The 21,383-nt window shown below is 35.0% G+C and overlaps 1 protein-coding gene and 1 non-coding gene across 2 annotated transcripts in view; both read left to right on the plus strand.

The window, feature by feature from the left end:
* Zfpm2 (zinc finger protein, FOG family member 2) overlaps positions 1–21,383 on the plus strand; it is a 471,310-nt gene that overhangs the window by 33,131 nt on the left and 416,796 nt on the right. The window lies entirely within an intron of this gene.
* LOC123459040 lies at positions 3,707–3,813 on the plus strand. The gene has a single exon (XR_006635970.1). It is a non-coding gene; the product is annotated as a U6 spliceosomal RNA (small nuclear RNA).

The following is a 21,383-nucleotide window of genomic DNA, read 5'->3' on the forward strand; positions in this document are numbered from 1 at the left end:
TAGTGCTTTGGTGAGTTTTGAGTCCTCCCAGTGGTCACTGCCATCTGAAAAGAAAAGTTTCTATAACCAAAAGTGAGAGTAGCATTAATATATGGTCATGGGCATAAGTATCTAGAAGGCACTTTGGTGGACATGATAAATCCATTTGGCCAAAGAGCAGTAATAGTTTCCCCATCGAGGCTCATAGCCTCGTCAGCCATAGACGTTTGATTAGGTTTTCAGTACCAGGCATGAATTCCCTCCTTCCGTAGAGCAGACCTCAAATCCAGGCAGAGAGCAGATGATTTCTCCTGTAACAGACATGCCACCAATTGAACACATTTGACCTGACTGGCTACATGTGAAGCTTGCAGGGTTCACTGCTAGTCAAGATCATTGAAGACTTTTCTCTTCCATCAGCCTACACAGCTCTTTCCAGAATCATGGCAGTTAGTCAGCAGGAAGGAGGTTTCCAGCTTAGGTCCTTCTTGATTTCTCAATGCCCTGTAGACTAAGTGTGTGGTACTTTTGGCAATAGGGTGTTACCATCTAGTTCTGGTGGACAACCAGGACACATGGAAATAGTCTATAATATTTTGGCAACATCCCTAACCAACAAGTCACTGACAAGTATCCCACCTCTGGCACTGAAATTTTCTGGTAACAATCTATGGTTTCTGGGCACAGCATTGTTCACCCACATAGGGCACTTCTGCCCAAACATTTTCTTTACTCCATGCATGCAGCTGTACTCAGCAGATGTCCCATGGTCCTGGTGTTTCCAACATTCTAGGGTCCTAGTTGTAATTTACACTTCATCTCTCAGCTTCAAGCAATGGCCTTTCATGGACTCCTTGATGGAACTCTGACTTTACCTCATATTGTCTGGCCTCACTTCAACTCTGCAACCTTGGCACAAGACTCTGAGGCCCTGTCAACTTCGCAGCTTTCCTGTCTGCTAAACATATTCTATGAAGACAGACCTGTCCTCTTTTGCTGTCAGCTCAAAATATAGGTGATATCAGCATCTGTATGGCTTCTAGGGTCCTAACCCCAAGGAAACAGTTTTCTAGGAGTTTTCCTTTTAGCTGCATTCTTAGTTTAGGCTCTCTCCTTTCAAATGAATTTACATTTTATTTTTTCTAAAAGGAGCCTTTAATGGGTAGGGTCTTTCCTTAGGATATCTTTCCTACAGTCTCAGTGCAGAGCTCAAGGTTTGTTTTCTATGGTGCCAATGTCTATAACAATTATATCTACTTTGGAGACTGCCTATAAATAATGTTAAACTCCCATTTACCTTTTCTTGCCAAATGGGATATTTTTCATGTCTTGCATCATGTTTTTGCTGTTTCTCACTGTCGGTCAGGAGAACAGTAAACAGTAGCCATATCACTGGGTGAAATTTCCCCCACCAACCTAATAAGTCTATTCCTCTTGTGTATTGTTTACCCATTTCATGATAAGAAACAACTTAAGAAATGAAAAGTATATTTCATCTTCCAGATAGAGATTATAGTCCATCATGGTTGGGAAGGCAGAAGGCATGGCAGCGGGACCTTGACGCAGCTGGTTACAGTCCATAATAATGACTGATGAGGGAGTAAATGCTGTGGCCCAGCTTAGGAATATAGCTCATGGAATGGTACCTCTCATAATTAGGGCATGTCTTCCCATCTCAATTAACCTAATCTATGGAAAAAAATCTTCACAGACATTCCTAGAGGCTTGTTTCCCTGGTATATAAATCATATCAAGGTGACAACCTGACATTTACCATTACTCTCCTATACACTCCATTTTATGGACACAGCAAGATTCCTGTTAGTATATCACATGAATAACTTCTAGCCATTTTCCATGCAGGCTCCTGTTCCTCTCTGCAACCTCAGGAGCTTGGACACCACTGCCCTTCTTTCTCTTGGCATTCTGATCTTCTAAACTCCCTGCAGAATGGCTCATTTTTCTCTGCTTTACAATATTCCTGGGTGTTTCTATCCCAAAGTTCTAATTCTTCCACATTACTCCCTCAGACCTGTTTCAGAGAGCTATCTACCACATGGTCAAGTTTATCACAACTGGTTCCCTTTCTCATGAATGGTTATCTGTATTAGTTATCCTTCTTTTTGGGACAAAATACTTGACAAAAAATAATGTAAGGGACAAAGTTTTTTTTTTTTTTTTTCACTTTACAGTTCAAGGGGATATGGTGCATCATGATGGGAAGGCATTGTGGGCAGTGCATGAAGCCACTGGTCATATTCAGTCCATATTCATGAGGCAGAAAGTGATGATTGGTGCTTCTCAGGATGCCAGCCTGAGTATGGTGTTGCCCACAATTAAGATGAGTCTTCTCATCTCAGTTAATCTAATACAGAAAATTCCTCATAGACATATACAGAGGTTTATTTTAACTGTTGTTTTAAGTCCCATAAAATTGACAATGAAGATTAACCCTCATAGGTAAAAATTCAACTTAGTACTTAATAAAAGTTTTTGGCTTGGAATCCTTTCAGTGAGATCAGGCCTTGAAGATTGTATTCACTTTAGTGACTCAACATAGCTTATGGATAATATTGCAAGTGTGAACAATAAAATCTTGTATATTTAGTATAAATTTTATTTATTACTCCCTGGGATGTTTAATATAAATTCCTCCTCCAACAAAGCAATCTTTTGTATTTTGTATCATATGTATTCCAAATTATTATAGTGAGAATATATGGGGCTATTTTCCTATATGGATAAAATTGTTTATTTTATATTAACAGCATATGTTTTGGTATTTTTAAAACTAAAAATATTGGTGTTTTCTTGGATTCCAACAACATCAACATCCCATGGAAGCACATTGAAAATGAGGAATTCTAAACACTTTAGATATGAAAATGCAGAATCTTGTTCACTGATGTAGCACAATGGTAGAGTACTGAACTCATAGATTCAATCCCTAATCCACAAAAGAAAAAAAAAAAAAAAGATTGGTATTTTGATGGGTGAGGCCCTTCATATTTACATTCTGAAGTGAAAAACATCTGAACAATACTTAATATCTAACTGTACTTCATCTCCTATATTTTATGTGTCTGAAGGTTGTGGATAACTGTAGATATATAGTAGTTATATTGACTTTAGGTATTGTTGGATAGTTTAATTGTTTCTTTATAATTATGCAATTGCCATTCTTGACCTGTAACAGCTTAAGTTTTAAATACCTTAAGAAAACATGCCTCTTACCTTTATGTGTGCCTTTTCCACACAGTAACAATGTGAATTGGAATATATGTGATTATGAGGGTTCTTATCAATGAATTTTGTTGAATATAATTATTGTTATTTATGATATTGGCAACATATGAACCAATGTTTTATCAATAAGGAAGAGTGATTTTTAACTAGAAAATAAGTTCAGGCAGCACTGAACTTTGTATTTTGTTTTGCAGTTATTTTAGTTTGATTTTAAAAGAATTGAAACCTTTCATTTTTTGCCATTTTCCTTTTCCTTTTCTTATATATTTTTTTAACTGAACATACCAATATGATTGAGCAGATGAGAATAAGATTCAAAAGCCAGGTGTAGTGGCCTATGCTTTAAATCTAAGCACTCAGGAAGCAGAGGTAGGAGGATTGTGATGAGTTTGAGGCCAGCCTAAAACTACCTTGTGAGTTCCAGGTCACCCTGGGCTACAGCAAGACCCCACTTAGAAAAACAAAAGAAAAGAGAGACTAAGTACTCACTTTGGCAATACATATATGAAAATTGGAACAATACCCAGAAGATTAGCATGTCCCCTGGGAAAGAATAGCATACAAATTTGTAAAGTATTCCATATTTTTACAAAATCTGCTTCTGAAATTTAATGTTATTTGTAAATATGTGAGCACGGGAAGTCATTGTGTCCTATCACCACAACAAAGAATACTTGAAGAAGTCAGGTGTGGCTCGCAGCTGTAGTCCTGGCACTTCCAGCCATAATATGGTTTCAAAGCATTGCTTCTCAATTCTTCCCCAAAATCCTGCAGAAAAACAAACAAACAAACAAAAAACAAAATGGTGTTCCTAATACCAGGAAGCAGGACAAAATTTAGCAATGATTAATGTGTAAGATCTGTTTATACATTTCTCCATGTCTATTAAAATTGTCAGAAAAAAATACTTTGAATCAAAAAGAAAAGAGAGAGAAAGGGAGAATAAGACTCAGAATTTTGCTATTTGGTTTTCCTTTCTTAGAAAGTCTCCACAAATAGTGTCAGGAAATACAGGACTCAAATTATGTTCAAGACATTAGACTTCCGTGTTATAGAATGTCACTGTGGTTATTGAATGAAACACAATTTGGTGTTCATATTTAAATCTTATCTGTGTGCCTGCCTTCGTATTTACCCATGTATGTATTTATACCAGTCAATGAGACTCATACAGATTATTCACTTTGGAGGGCACTAATGCATTATTGCATAAAACTAGGACACAGGATTTGAGCTAGAGAACAATTTAGTTACCTGAGTAAGTAAGGCAGGGACAAGTTGGGTTTGTAATTGAGTCATGCTGCTTTCTGAGGAAAAATATAAATCTTGAAACATCACAGTCAATAATCATTTACCTTCCTAACTTTGCTGTTGCTGCTGTTTTGTTTTTGCTCTGTTAGGGCTTGAACCAAAGGCTTTGAACAAGCAGGTACTGTAGCTATACTGAGCCACATCTTCAACCCAACATTGTTTATTCTTACATGATTTTTATGAGTGTTTTCTCTAACCTTTTCTAATTATCCTGACGGTTCCTCCTCCCACACTTCCATACTTAAACCTGTTAGTTTAGTCATTTTTTTTTTCTTCAGAAATTTATTCCAGCTTAAAGTTCTCCTTGGGAATGCCCTGTCTGGCCACCCCATTTGAAATACCTCCTCCTTCCCTTGTCACTGGTTATCACTATATACTCAGATATTTGTCTTGTAAGAACTTGTAAGAACAAAAGAACCCTACATAAGCAAGAGGCTGTAAATAATCAACACCAGGAACTCAAACACTCTGACACCTAAAACATCCTACAATTAATTTCCTTCTTCCCTTTTTACAGAGTATAAGTTCTATTAGAACTGAGATTCAATTTTATTTTCTTGCTCTGTATCTGGATATGACACAATGCTAAGTAGTGAGTGATAGCTCATTAGCAGTAGTTGGTTGATAGATCCATATGTAACTTGATAGAAGTAGAAACAGATATCAGTGCTCTTCTCTTTAGTTTACTGTGAAACCTCACATTGAAGTCTATCTATCTTCATGTTGCCCTTTACGTTTAGTTAAAAATCTTAAAGGCCTGGTATTTTTTCTTAAATTATTAATTCTTTAAAATTGTTTATTTTAGTTGCTGGTTTGAATTACCTTTACCTCCTGGTACTTTTCTTAAAGCACTAAGAATAAAGTAGGGCTTATTTTTTTTTTTTCAGGTACCTTGGATTATGACAGTGGTCTAATGACTATATCCACCTTCTTCCTAGACTATTGTCTGCATGTAGTAGTACTTTAAACAAACAAATAGAAAAGAGAGAAAAACCAGAGCAGAGAGCACTTAGGCTATGAGCTAGCTCAAGAAGTTATAAACCACTTAAAAGATGCGAACTTTTTTTCTTTAAAATACACACGAAGAAATGTGATTAAGACATGTTAAATGGAAATCTATACAAAACCAGTGAAATTGTTAAAATATTCAAATATGCCATATTGTAAAAAGGAAGCATGTGATGCACTGAAATCAGCAGCAAACAGCTGTGTTTTAAAGGACAGTACTTTGAATGTCACTTGACAATTTGCTTTCAATTAGAAGTAATTTACAGGAAGATGCCCACAAGCTAATCTTTACAGGATAATTAAGTTCCATTTTCTTTACTTTTAATTAAAAAGCAGAAAAGATTTAGCTGATCCATAAAAAATGTTCTGTTTAAACATTCATCAGACTTCACACTCTTTTTTTTTTTTTGTTATTTGTTGTAGCAGATGTTATCAGAAGCACAGGCTGCTCTGTTTTAAAGACGCGTATTTGGAAAGTGAAACATGAGTTTCCATAGTCATGAAGTGGTGAGGTATGATCACTTAACATCTGTATGTTCAAAGAGGGTAAAATGGATACTGCTGTTCCCATCTGTAATTGTGTTCTGTCTGATGTCATTAATCGTAGTACAAAATCACATGCAGGGAAATGAGAAGCAATGCAACATTAAAATTTTGAACACTTTACAAAGTAGGATGATAATTTAAAACATTAAAAACTTTCAAGTTTTCAAAGTATCCATAGATTGCAAGGTAATGTGCCACGTTCTTGTCAGTCTGATAATAAAAGTTTGTCACATTATGTTTGAGCCTGAACTTCAACTTTGCTTCAAAGATGGGAAACTTAAAGTGATATTTTGCTGTCATTAAAAGCTGTTTCTCGACATTTAAACTGTTTTTTTTGGCATAACTAGTTTGCTTTTATTTGGCAAACTATAAATACGTTGCTGAATACATTTGAAACTAATTCCAGAAGTCACTATTAGCCAGTGCCAGGTTTTAACCCATCACTGCTGAAGAGAAACTTTGTCATACCTAATCACATGCCATTCTATGCTAATAAGTTTTGTAGCAATTTTTTTTCATGCAACAATTTTTTGGCCAATACCTTGGCATTTCATTTTATTCTGATTTTCCCCTATATGAGCTATTTAATCAACTTGTTCATGTTAGATGTGATAGCTTTCATTTTTTTTAGCTATAGAAAATTTCTATAGTTCAAAAAAGTTGTGCCTCCAGAATAGTCTACCAAATGTTTTCCCATGAGAATTTCTTTTACTCTTCCTTTGTCACACAAACTAATGTTCCCCATCTTGCTTTGTGAGTAACTAGCATGTGAAGATGCTATGAAACTTATTTATTTTTTCTGATTCTTTTAAAATTAAGTTCTGTTTGTGAGAAATAAGAGTTGACATGAGAAGAAGGAAGGTTTCCCAGGCTCAATTTTATGCCAAGCCTTTGCTAGTTAGATTTCTATGTGTACATTAGTATGCCCAAAGGCATTATGACCAGTGGGTTAGCTGACAGCAAAGTAAAAAAAAAAACAAAAAGAAAGAAAGAAAGAAAGAAAGAAAGAAAGAAAGAAAGAAAGAAAGAAAGAAAGACAATGTTTCAGCATATATTAAAATTTTCAGGTAGGAACTTAATAATAATAATTACAATGCATCCATTTAAATGGAGTATGCGTTTGAACATGCAAATGGCATGAGCTTTTGTAATGAACTGGAGAAAACGTCTGCTTCTGTTATTGAAAGAATCACACAGGGAAAAGATGAAGTGTGCCCTGTCTCACTTCTTCCCACTTTTCTCTTCTGTAATCAACACCTGGTGTGTTTCCATCTTTTTGAACTATGTAACTGCACTGTAAAGTACTTATTTGGGAGATTTTATGGGAGAGAATTGTAACAAATCAGTTGAACTTCACTTTCAGGAAAATTCCTTCCTTTCTTGTCAATATGTAACTCAAAATTTTAAAGTTTAAATAATTAAAATTATTTTTACAAGTTCATACATGTATATGAGTACAAAGTGTTGTTTTTACCCCCATTTTCCTCTTTTATACCCTTCCCACTCTCACTCGTTCCCTTTTCCCAACCAGTCTCCTCTTACTTGTGTGTCTTCTTTTTTTCTTTTGTGACTCATTGAATTTAATTAGGGTTGCTTGCATGAGTATGCATTTAGTTATTTACTGGCACCTGGGCAAGTCAGCAGTGGTTATACCACTAAAGAAAATGACTCCCTTCCTTTGGCAACCATTAAATGCCAATAGATCTTCAGGGCAGGATGGGGCCTCTTTAATGGCTCATTCATCTATGACGGAATGTGGATGTGCCCAACTTACTCTGGTCTTGTGCAGGTGGCAAAAACCAACACTGCTGTGAAGTCATGAATGCCACAACTTTGCCATGTCCAAAAGACATTTACAGCACTCCTCCCCATCTTCTGGCTTTGACATTGTTTTGTCTGCCCCTTCTTCTGTGATATTCCCTGGATCTTTGAGGTGGCATTTAATAATGGATAGAGTAGTTTTGCTGTTGCTCAAAATGATGCAGAGATTTTCCTTGGGTACTTGGTTTGCAAGTTTATGACTTTAAAGACTATGAGACTCTCGGTAGAGTCATAGGGTTGTGGTGCTGGAGGGGCTGTCAGCTGGCCGCCGTTATTTGTACTGCACATGGTACTTGCACATTTGGTTGGGAATGGGTGATCCTCCTTAAATATACATTTAGAGGCACATTGTCAAGAAAATTTACACAGTACCATTGGATTCATTACACATATTTGGTCAAGGATCTCTCCTTTCTTATTTTCTTGTAAGTCCAAAAAAATGTATGAGCTGAGACCTTATGCGCAATTTTGTTCTGCTGTATCTACTTCAGGTTTGAACATTCTAAGAAGCTCACTGCTATGCATGTTAATCCCACAAACTATATGTAAATGATACACACACACACACACACACACACACACACACACACACGCATAGAAATTCTTTCCTCCTTCAAGAGACAACAAAGATAGAATGTTTTTGGTTCATAGTTGATATATATTTGTTTCTTTTATTTGTAGTATGGTTCCTTCCTTTCCTGTATTGTTGAATACTAGTTTTAATATTTTCTGATGTGCTCAATCCACTTATGATTGTTCCCTATGTTTTTTCAGAAATGAGCCTAAGATTTCCCTGTGCTGTTTCTCTCTTTGGTTTTAAATGTCTGTGTATTTTAGTTCCTTTGCTATACATATTTGCAACTGATAAACATTTCCACTTATGTCATTTGGGGAAAATGCTGCGTATGGTTCACATTAACTTCTTCTTCATCCATACCAGGCTAATTTAAAAGTGACTGACAGCATAACATTGCCTGTTTAGTGTCTTCCCCATATTATCAAGTCCTGCTTACTCCACTTTTTCTTCTCTGAATGGTTTCTCCCACTATCCACTGTATGCCCTCTGCTCCCATGAGGCAGTACCCTTCCTCTAGGTCCCCCAAACTCACTCATGTTCGCTTCTAGTCTCTGCTTGCCTGTACACTTGATGTCCTTAAATTGCTCACATCCTCCCCACTGAAAAGTGCCAAAGGTAGTTCCCTCTGCACAGAAGCGCCTCAGCATGCTCCAACCCACAGTAATTACTCGTATGTATGACAAAGTCCATCAGGAAGTCCGACAGGTGGAAGCGAATTTAGCATATGCTTTTGTACATTGTTCAACATAAATCCATACTGGCCTTACCACCCAATGAAGTATGTGAGCATTTTAAGACAGGGGAAAAATGTTTCTTTGTGCCTCTTTCTGCTTGTTCTGCAAGCCTTACAACAGAGCATTACAGTAAGCAGATATTTATTTTTGCCTTTTCAGATTTACAAAATAGATTATAAATTAGAAATTCATAAGTAGCTAAGTTGATATATTAAGTGGAAATATTGAGTATTTTTCACATGTATTTAAAACAAGTTTTGTTTTTTTTTTACAAAGATTGTTGGAAATGACTTTTATGTGTGTTGAATGATTTTCTGCCATATAGAAAAAAAACCCACATATTCTTTTTAAAAAATGATTACAACTAACCTGAAGATAAATGAAGATAACTCATCAGTGCTTTATATGTATCATTTACATTTGCAGTAACTCATTTTGGAAGCTAATACATTACTAAAGAGAAGGACTTGTAAGTCATCTATCTCCTCAACCAAAAAATAGCCCCCCCCCTTCTCCAACACTGCCTGGTAGTGGGTTCATCAGAACCTTTGCATATTTGTAATTACCCTTCCATAAATAGTTTGCAACTTGACCATAGCATTTTGTCACTCTATTAGAATGAGGCAGAAGGTCCAAGTTAAAAGCAAAATCCTTAATGAATTTAACAAAATTAAGCAAAGAGCTTTAGGTTACAGGAGCAGAGTTAATGGATTCAGCTGTTCTTTACTTTCACTTCAACCCACACATTCTGCATTCATTTTCCAGATGTGAACCTTGGTAAATTAAAATGGAGTAAAATTAATTCTGTGAAACTGTTATATCACCCTTGGAGATAATTGGAGATAACCTAGTGTGTCACAAAACTAGAGCTAGAAAATCAGTATTTATGGGGTTGATTTCTGAAAGTATATTATAAAAGGATTTCAAGATTCATTTGAATGCATATTTCTGGACTTTTCCAGGGTGCTTTTATGTGATTTAGTTGTCAAAGGAGCTGAATGGCGATGGGGATCTAAAACACGTGGCCCCACAGCCACAGTCAGTGGATGGTGATACTACCTATAATAGTCAGTTCACAGACTAAAGCCCTTAGCATCATCTGCAAGCTGGTTAGCAAAGCCCTGCTATGGCCTCCACATCTGATCTTGTAGAGTTATAAGTCCTCCAAGTTGAATGGCTACTCATCTCTTAAACCCTAGAAGTCAGCACACAATGTAATCAGACAAAATCACTCACTATTTTCATTGAATATACACTATAGAAAGATTTCTGATGTCTCATCTATTACCATATAATGCAGACTGACAATCTGAATAAAAAACAAACTTTGTCTAACATCTGTCACTTCATAATCCTCATCATCTTTCTGAAAGAAGTGATTCAGCTGAACTCATTAAAATATAAACAAAGATGTAGATCACTGTGTGCAATGGAACAATGGAAAGTCTACAATCTTTTCTAAGAGCAAAGAAGGCTTTGTTCAGTTTAGTGTCCCTCCCACCTAGCAGAAGATGAAAGCACCTGAAGAAGGACCCGATTCTGGCCCAATCAGCACTTTCCCTCCTAGTGCTTTGGCTCATGGCTCTGTTCCTCACCATACAGGAAACTATCTTCAAAATGAATCAAATCCAGGTTCTTTGAGCAACTCCAACAGACTGATGTTGTCCTAGATGACAGAGATTGTTAATCTCTGTATCAATCTGTTAATTTTATGGAATACTTATACACATGGTAAATAATAAGTGACACAAAGATCTATATTAGCTGTACTACTTGACTTTGAACATAAATTGAATTTTTCTTGAGATATTTAATTTTGAAACATTTGTCACCTACATGTGATAGTTACATATTGATTTCTGTAGTAACATCAGCTGAATAACCTTATCAAATAACATTGTAAAATACTGATTGCATCAAAATTTGTATTAATATAAGTTATCTTTATAATTTCCAGAATAATGCTTTATGTAAATTAGAAACAACTATAAAATAAACTATAAATTACAGACTATAAAATAAAAGGATATAACTATAAAACAACTGTATGAGTGTGTATTTGTGTTTAATCTTAAAAAAACCTATGGTACATTATAGACCATATAAATATAATGATTAGTTTTGTTAATATATTATAGCCTAGACAATTATAATTTTTAGGAATCTGAAAATATAAAGGTATGTTATACATGAGATTCACAAGTACTGATTTTGATAGAAATAGAATTTTCAAAATGTTTCCTCTGTAATATATTGTGAGATTACATGAAGTACTCTGAGTCTGGGATAACAGATCCATATTTTACACCTAATACTGATTGTATTGGCTTTGTGTATCATCTGATACTTCCTGAGGAGTTATCATGCCCCAGAGAGTCATTACTGTTAGTGGTTCTCCCTATGTGAAGATAGCAAGGTCCTTCTTTAGACAGGTACCAACTTTAGATTGCTTTGCTTATTTTTGCTTTATTAGTTTTAATTTTGTTAATGTTTTCAAGTGTTCCTTTATACTGGATCATGAAGAATGAAGATTTCCATAAATAAGACACAGTTCCCATCTGCATGAATCTTCCCCTTACACTGCATACATATTGACAAGTCTGTATATAAGAAGGAAGTGGTAATCTTACCAAATTTGTTTGTCATAGTATACTCACTGTGCCATTCAGTTTCAGTGGGACACATTTTATAGAGTGATTTCTAGAGTTTTGGATCAGAGTTCTCTTGGTTAGAAATTAGGAGAGGAAAATCCCTAGATGTAAATTTACCAAAGTTTTGTTTTGTTTCCCTTGGTGTAACTGTAGATCTTATTATCTAACAGTATTTCCAGGGGAAGCCAGATCTGCTCTGAGGTTTGGAGATGCTAAGACTGCTATAGTGAGAAAAAGAACAATTGGTCGGTATTTTTCTCCTTGCATTGTTATTGCAGCAAAGGACTTGTAAGTGTGCTTCAGATGAATGGGTATCTGTCCCCTTTTCTTGGATCAAGGTCTTGGAACATTTTAAGCCTCATAAATATTATATTTCCTAAAACAATCTATACTACCCTTTATAGCAGTTTAAATTCTTGGTAAATTTTTAAATTATTATTTTCTCTATTTTTTCTGATGCTAATGGTATCATACATACATACATATATACATACATAGGTGTATATGATTTTTATATATTATTTTTGGCTTTTGCTTTCAAGTTATATTTCAAACAGTTTAAAACAATATATATACTGTGTGTTGCCCTGTAACCAACCCTATATACCTTCTCAAAAGTCATTTGCTATATGACTTAAGGTAGAGGTATTGCCAACTTACTTTCTTTTAAAATTATAAATTTTCTGAGCTTCAACATTATACATTTGAGTGAAAGAATAAAGAAAGATAAGTACCATTGGCTGGGTACACAACATCTCCCAGGTGTTGTGCCACATGTTTTAATTTTTATTATCTCAGATTGGCTCCACACTAACATTCAGATGAGAGTCAAACTCAGGTAGAGCCAACTCTCCCTGACTTCCAAGTCTAGTAGGCCATACTCTTACTATGCATTGAGTTGCTAACATTTGTGCAAAGTACAATAATAAATAATGCACAGTTTCTACTTCTGAGAAATGTACAACAGGAGTTATGTAGTGAAAGTAGGGCCAAAGGCAGACCATATAGCTATGTGGGCTTATGAGGTATGTGAAGAGAGAATGATCTATCTGTAGTAGACAGCCACATGTTGCTGAGATAAGTTTCCAAACCAGGCACAGTCATGGAAGAAGGGGTTTATTTGAAGCTTAAAAATCTCAAGGAAGTTCTATAATGGCAGAAGAAATTGACGTGCTTTCACAGATCCATGCAGAGGGAGAAAAAAGCCACCACTAAAATATCAAGCAAGTGAACTTCAGGAACTCCAGCACTTTGCATATCTTTAGACTGGAATTCTAAATCCACCCCACACCTTAGAGCTGGACCCTACCATCCACCCACAGTCACAATTCCTTCAGTCAGGTGGCTGCAGATCTAAATTACAAGCTTTAATAAAATCCTAAGTACATTGGATGCCATCCATTCAAACTACCACTCTATCTTTCATAATAATGTTTTTTTCTCTTTTTTTAAGTTAATTCATAAATAGATTGATGAGTGGCTTACATTCTGACCTGTCTAGTCTTAAAAAGTGGTGTTAAAATTTTTATACACTGTAACCAGGAAAAAGAAAAGATGTGTTGTAGTTAATTTCTATGTGATTCTTCTTATCACCAGTATAGATTTCTGATTCTAAAGGAGGGTGTTCACTTGCACATTGCTGGGGATACTTAAATTGACTTATTTTTATAACATAAATGTGTTTATTAAGACATTTATGTCAATAATTTTAAAACACTGTTTTCTGTGTTAATCATTCATTGAGCTTTTTCATGTGTATGTTAAATGGACAGATGCTAATAAAGGCACCATGGAATACTGAGTAATTATGCTTAGGTAAAAATAGCTTTGCATTTTGGTTTGGAACATATATGTAGATTCTTCTGTTACAACATTGTCTGAAGTAAGAGTTAATTGATTAGGGAAGGGGAGAACTTATATAATACAGACACATAAAACTTGATAGGTCAAGAAATAGGGCAATTAAAAATAATTTATGGCAAGTAGGAGTGAAACATTTATAGACTGTAATTAATTATGGGACTTCTTTAAATTATAATCAGGAAGAAAGTTTAAAGGAAAAGAAATACATTCAGAGAAATTTTATATATGGTCATCTCAATAATAAATTTAAAAAGATCTTATATTAAATTGTGTCAGGGTCCATAAAAGAGTTTGAGAAACTCTACTACATTTTGACTAATCTCCCTAAACTTTTAACCTCCAAACTTGTATTTGATTAGATACAAAGATCGTGTCAATCTTGATAAGACTTTCATAAGTACACATGGATGGGTACTTCATTCCACAGGCTTGTCAACCATGCATTCTTTGTCCTAATCAAGCAATCAAGCATGAGCTTTTTAAAATGTACACACACACACACACACACACACACACACACACACATATGTGTGTGTGTGTGTGTATATATATATATATATACATATATATATATGTTTTTTTTTTTTTTTTTGTATCCCCCAGACAGTAACTTCCTCTAGATGATGGTTCATTCTCTGTCCAGGGCACCCTTAGAACTTGGCTGTTCAGGGTCTGGAGAGATGGCATAGCAATTAAGCACTTTCCTGTGAAGGCTAAGGAACCCGTTCAAGGCTGGATTCCCCAGGACTCAACGTTAGCCAGATGCACAAGGGGGCGCACATGTCTGCAGTTCATTTGCAATGGCTGGATGCCCTGGCATGCCCATTTTCTCTCTCTCTCTCTCTCTCTCTCAATCTCTCTCTCTCTCTCTCCCTCTCTCTCTCTATCTGCGTCTTTCTCTCTCTGTCACTCTCAACTAAATAAATAAAAATGAACCAAAAAAAAAAAAAAAAAGACCTTGACTGTTCACTCTGAAGTTCCTGTATTTTACCATGTTGTTCTTTGGTGTTTTATGGATTTTATACTTATGGCTCCTACTCTACTTCCTATTTATTCCCCCCCTTCTTCTCTCACTCATCCTGCTCTGTCACTGTTATTTCCATTTATATATATATATATTTTGTTCCAGTAATCTCAACTTGCTCTTGGTTTTCCAAATGTGTTTATTGATTACTTGAGGCCTACCTTCAGTCATCCTTAAGGGCCCTACAGTGCCTTTTCTGTTAGATATTAGGGTACTTGGCATGTGTTTAGTGTAAACTTTTGATGATGCTTACATTTTATAACTTTAGATTTAGTCATGTTTGACTTAGAATATCATTAGTCTTGGAATTTGCAAGTCTTTTCTTCCCATAGCAAAGGTAAGGATACTCATTTGAATTTTGGAATGATCTTGTGTCAGCTGAAAAAATTAAGTTCTTCCAGTGCATGCCAGGTTTCTCTTAAAGTAGCAAATTTAAGAAATGGAGTAAATTTCTTTAGGAGGTAATCAAGTTCAGTATTTCCAATAGGTAATTACATGATTGTCATCTCTGAAGTAGTTTGTAGAAGTGGCCCAGAACTTGGAAATCACAAGGATATTCTTATTCTTATAAAGCATATTTAGATATTTTTAAAGATATTCAATAAAATCAACCAGTACTAGTTAGCTTCAATATATATGTATATAGCTTATATAGTAAAAAAAAAAAATTAGTGTGGAAAATTCCAAATCAAACTGAAAGGAGGAGAAAGATGACTTATCTTTTAGTTCAACCAGGATGGCCTCCAATTGAGGAAGACTGATGAACTCAGCTGCAACCACCTGACTCAGCTGCTCAGACTTGGACTTCAGTGCATAGCACATCATGGATTTCTCAGTTTCCTCAGGAAATTTGCAAATGTAGGCACTTTACAAGGGACAAGTTAATTTAATTCCTCCCTTCATTTCAGTTCAGAATCCTCAGAGTTTTCCAAAATGATTGATGATTTCCAATACCCCAGCAATCATTTCACCTTCTGGGAATGCTTACATATAAGAACAGTCTCATCCTTATAAATTGAATGTTGCGTGAATTTGTTTCTGATGGATTAGGTTTAAAATGCAAGTATCATTTTGATATCGAAATGATACTAGACTATTTCAAAATGAATGACCATACTAATTCAGAATGCAGAATGACATTTGACTTGTAGAAACATTTAATTGAGGTCAGTTGCCTTTTGATTGCATGCAGAAGTTATGGTACTTTACATAATTCAATCAGTAAGCATTTTCTGTGATAGCAAATTATCTGTGTTGGACTGTCTGTGCCTCATCCAGGGTCATCTTTCTGTGAGATAGTATGTGATTTGGGGGGAAATGTTACTATTGAAGGGGTGTCAGTGGAGAGGCAGCTTTTATTCATTTTCCTTTCAACAGATTCAGGAAATTCTTTTTGAAGGAGATATTATGAAGAAATATTAAATCTCCCCGAAATGATAAGTTGTATAGACATGTCACAAGCAGAGTGGTTTTATGTGAAATCTCTATAAGGAAGGAAAATTGGATAAACATGATAAAATGATTTTGTAAGGAGGTGAGAAATAATGATTGTGGCTACTAGTGCTTAGTTTTAATGCTATTGAGATAATCTAAGGCTCTGTACTTTTATGTCCTAGTCAATAAGCTGTCATCATTTTGAGCCTCATAAGACTTATTTAGGTGTTATAGTCATTTAAAAATTAAATTTGAATACTGATGTTTGAGTGTCAGTACAATGTATTTAGAGAAAGAAAAGGGGAGGAAAAAAAGTTCATTTTTTAAACTTTTATTCCTGACTTACTACATTTTAAAAGCGAATACTCAAGGATATGACAAGTTTCTTTTCCTCTAATTCCTTTCATTCTGACTCCTGTATTGAAGCAAATCTGTATTTTGATCTTGTTTTACATAAATATTGAGCTTGAGCAGAAAAGTATAGTGCTATTGCATGAGCACAGTCTATCACCAGACTCTGTGTATAATAGTCACTGTACAAAAATACATCTCTGCATTGTCTAGACTTGTCATTTCTATAATCTAGATTTAGCTTTAGGCAATGGGCAACTTTGACCTAGGGACTTTTGGAAGTACAGGGCTATGATTTTCAGTGGTTCTGTTTCATTTGATTTACAAAGTGCTTTTCAACATTAACTTTGTAATGAATGAGTTTTATTCCCAGAAGATGTTTTAGCCAGGAGTATACATCTTGTGATTTATGACTACATCAAATAATAAAATATAGAAAACCACACATGATGGGGCCCATTAGGTTACTTCTAGATAACTTTCCTCCTAAGTTACACTGGCTATGTTTTCTTATGTCTATGCCTGATAAGTGCATTTATCTCAACATCATGTTTTCACAAGATTAATAATCCTTCTTTGTTAGGAATATCTATTTAAAACTGCAGGCAATTACCCTGACATGAATCATACAAATATGTGCTAAATAATATTATGCTTTTATATTTTCAAATCTACGTTATATTACACATATATTTTTCTTTGGGCATTTTGCAAAAATAGGAGTATTCAGTTGAGAAAAAGAAGGTATTAAGCTAAAAAGATTTTTAAACATGAGTAATACTATGGTCTCAAAGCTTTAACCTGAATTATTAGCACACATAAATTCATCTTCTTAATTAAATGGGGCCTTTGGCCATTGAACACTACCATATGGACAGAGTTAGTTACTGGATGTTATTATGAGGCCGGCCTGGCCACATAATCCATTAAAGGTAGGATTCAGTTATATTGGTGGCTGCAAAGTGATTTTTATGGTTGTGAGGATCTTTCTCTTTGTTCTGTCAGTATCCATTATTTCAGTCCCAATAAAAATCTAAAAAGGGGGTCAAGTTCATGATCTGTTCTTTGGTGGATAATTTGCAATATTTCTGTCCAGGAATCTCTTCAATATGAAAGAATCTACTACCTAGCTTCTCTAACCTACCTCAACTTGCAGCTATGAAGACAGTAATTTTGATATCTTGGGATTATGTCAGAATGTTCCACTGAAGAACATGGAAAGTCTCTCTTTCTCTTTCTCACATATGTGCACATATGTGTACACATTTCTGGAAGCCAGAGAACAGCCCAGAGTATAGCTTCAAGTGTTTCCCATAGGCACTGTCTACCTTTTCAATACAGGATTTCTCATTATGGAATTTAAAAACAGAGTAGACAAGCAAACCAGAAAGACTCATAGTCTGTACATCCCCAGAGCTGGCATTATCAGCATGTGCCACCACACCCACTTTTGTTTATTTTTATATTGGTTCAGTCTACTTTAAGATGAAGCACCAACCACTAAACCAATGAAATTGCACCTTGAAAAGTTTGGTAAATAATTTTAAAATTGACCTCACAATGAGTGTGGAGGGAATGAAAATTGAATTGGTCTGATGAGATTAGGAGAGGATATCAAAAGACACTGCTTGCAAAATGCATGAAACATTAGCCCTCAGCAGAAGTTATATTTATTTATTTTTTGTGGATACATATTTTTAAAATACTTTCGTGTGTGTGTGTGCGCGCGCGTGCGCGCGCACACGCATGGGCATAGCAGGGTCTCTTGTTGTTGTAAACAGGTGTTCATCCAGTTTTATATGAGTGGCTTAGTAATTGAACTTGGGCCATCAAGCTTTATAAATATGTACCTTTAACATCCAATTCATTGCTGCTCCCCCCTTTTTAAAATAACATAGTTGCTATTTGTTTAGAATAAGGAATAAGGAACAATTTTTCACTCATAGCTTACCAAGGGTAATTTCCAAAATTATCACTTTAGCATCATGTATATAAACCTGAGACTGAAAGGGCTGTTAACTGCAAGAAGGACTTATGCATACAGGACCTATCAGAAATTAAGTCAAAAGCCAATGTACCACATCTGCCCTTTTGACTGTAATACTTCTCGAGTACTTCTGAGTGTCAAGCATATTGTGGTTTATATATAAATTATTTTAACCTGTAGAAGATATGATGCACAGAAACTAAGGCAGGAAGATGAAGTGATTTGGTCCAGGTCACATAGCTGATGTAGTACAGATTTATGACTTAAACCCATTTCTGAAGAAAAAAAGCCTTTGATTACATGTGCTATGCTGTATGTGTACACATCAGCAGTTATTCTGATGTAACCATATGATAAATGTTGAGGATGTTATATTTATAAATAAGGCATACCTTTAATATAATTGGTGCTATTGAAACTTTGATGCTAACTAGGAATATGCGTTGTAAATCATGAAGCCTTAATCCAGAACATTATACAAGACTTTGTGAAGTCTTAGAAATGTTAATCTCTAATACTTTTGTTGAAATATTGTTGTTTCTTGATCTGTTTCTGAATGTATGTTCATATACAGTTATATTGCTAAAATATAAGTTGTGATGTTAGACAAGACTGGATAACAAAGAAGCAATAGAAAATTGAGTAAAAATCTCTCTTGTCATCTAAATACAAAGTTTAAATTTTGAAGAATCAATACTTTTGGTGATAAATATCTACATGATTTAATGATGTAGACCTATATGCTTGATTTTCCTGGGTTGTCTGTTGATATTCTCATAATTATGAAGGATGTAAATAACCACTGCCTTAAAACCCAAGGACAGAAAAGAATGTTAGATATAATATGTAAACTTAAAATATAGATGTGAGTCTTTGAGATAGGTGTCATCTAAGGGAACGGACTCAAGTGCAGTGAGAAACTCATGATGCAAAACACGTTAGAACACAAATAGTTTTTAGTATTATGCAAAATAAAATTCAGGAAATATGTACAAGAACATGAATTAGTAAATTACTGAATTATGATTAAAGCTATGAATTTAAAATATAGATTATAGCATATATTATCAGTAAAAGAACTGACATTGCCTTATATAATAATTGATTATGATACTGAATTACATTAATTAGAAAAAATCAGTATATAAGGACTTTGGATGATTGACAAATTTAGAATGTGATTATATATTACACTGTTCTATCAAAAATAATTCATCCCAAATACAGTACTCTATGTGATCTAAACTAACATCCTTATTCTTTTTTCATATTTTTTGTTTATTTTTATTTATTTATTTGAGAGTGACAGAGAGAGAAAGAGGCAGATAGAGAGAGAGAGAGAGAACGTGCATGCCAGGGCCTGCCTCCAGACACTGCAAATGAACTCCAGATGCATGTGTCCCCTTGTGTATCTAGCTAACGTGGGTCTTGGGAATTGAACCTCAAACCAGGGTCCATAGGCTTCACAGGCAAGTGCTTAACTGCTAAGCTATCTCTCCAGCCCAGCATCTTTATTCTTACATGATAAATACTGAACTATTTAGAATAAGATTATGAAATGCTCTTACAGTCTTTCCTATGGTTTAGCAGGATTACATTGATATTATTATTGAAAAAGAAACACATAGCAAATGTAGCAATGTGATAGTTATTTAAAATTACACATGAAGGAATGTGCATGTTTATGTATTAACATTCTTATTTATTGAAGTTTTGCCATATGCTAAATATAAAGTAGAAAAATCAGATTATATTAATGCATACAAAATGATGATAATGCTATTTAATGTTTACTGACATTTCTATGAAGTGGATGTCTAGTAAATGTGCAAATACCTAGAGGTCAGAAGAACTTGTTAGTGACACTAGACTGATTGTTCATTTCAATGTTTTATGGTGAATTTAAAAATGTTGGATTGGAGAGATAGCTTCATGGTTAAGGAACTTGCCTGGAAAGTCAAAGGACCATGGTTTGAGTCCCCAGGACTCATGTAAGCCAGATGCACAAAGTTTCACGTGTGTTTGGAGTTAGTTTTCAGGGGCTGGAGGACCTAGCATGCCCATATACATAAATAAAATATTAAATATTTTTTAATATTTTTATTTATTTATTTGACAGAGAAAGAGAGAGAGAGAGAGAGAGGGAATGGGGGCGCCAGGGCCTCCACCCACTGCAAATGTATTCCAGACACATGTGCCCCCTTGTGCATGTGGCTAACATGGGTCCAGGGGAATCAAATATGGGTCCTTTGGCTTTGCAGGTAAATGCCTAAACTGCTAAGCCATCCCTCCAGCCCAAAAATTAAATAATTTTTATGAATCCTAATAAGTAATCATAAAAGTGGAGCACACTTTTATCAGACATTTTCTTTAAGGACATTGAGTATTTAAAGTAATAAACATATTCTAAAATTTTAATAGAGGAAATACCGTTATTTATAAAGAAGAGAAAATAAGGTTGGAGATGCTTATTTCAACTTTATCCCTCAGCAGTGTGTGATATTAGCAATTTAAGATGAAGACAAGTAAAGGTGATCCTAATGATCAGAGTAGAGTTACATAAAGGATTTTACAAGATATAAAGTAGAGCAGGATAAAAATATTTTGGGTAGAAATAATATTCAAAATCCATATATCAATCCACAATTCAAATACAGAGCCCCAACTGTATATTCACAATAGTTTTATGTTTCAACTTTCTTATCTTTAAACCTCTGGGAAATGACTAAAATTCCATTACTATTCTTTCTGGTCAGAAGTCTTTCACTTTTCCACTACCATCAACCCCATCTTTGTGCAGTTTTCTTATCTGCTTCAGCTGAATGCCAAGGATCTGTGAAGGGTCAGAACC

Source organism: Jaculus jaculus, chromosome 2 (genome assembly GCF_020740685.1).
Source record: "Jaculus jaculus isolate mJacJac1 chromosome 2, mJacJac1.mat.Y.cur, whole genome shotgun sequence".
Taxonomy (NCBI): Eukaryota; Metazoa; Chordata; class Mammalia; order Rodentia; family Dipodidae; genus Jaculus; species Jaculus jaculus.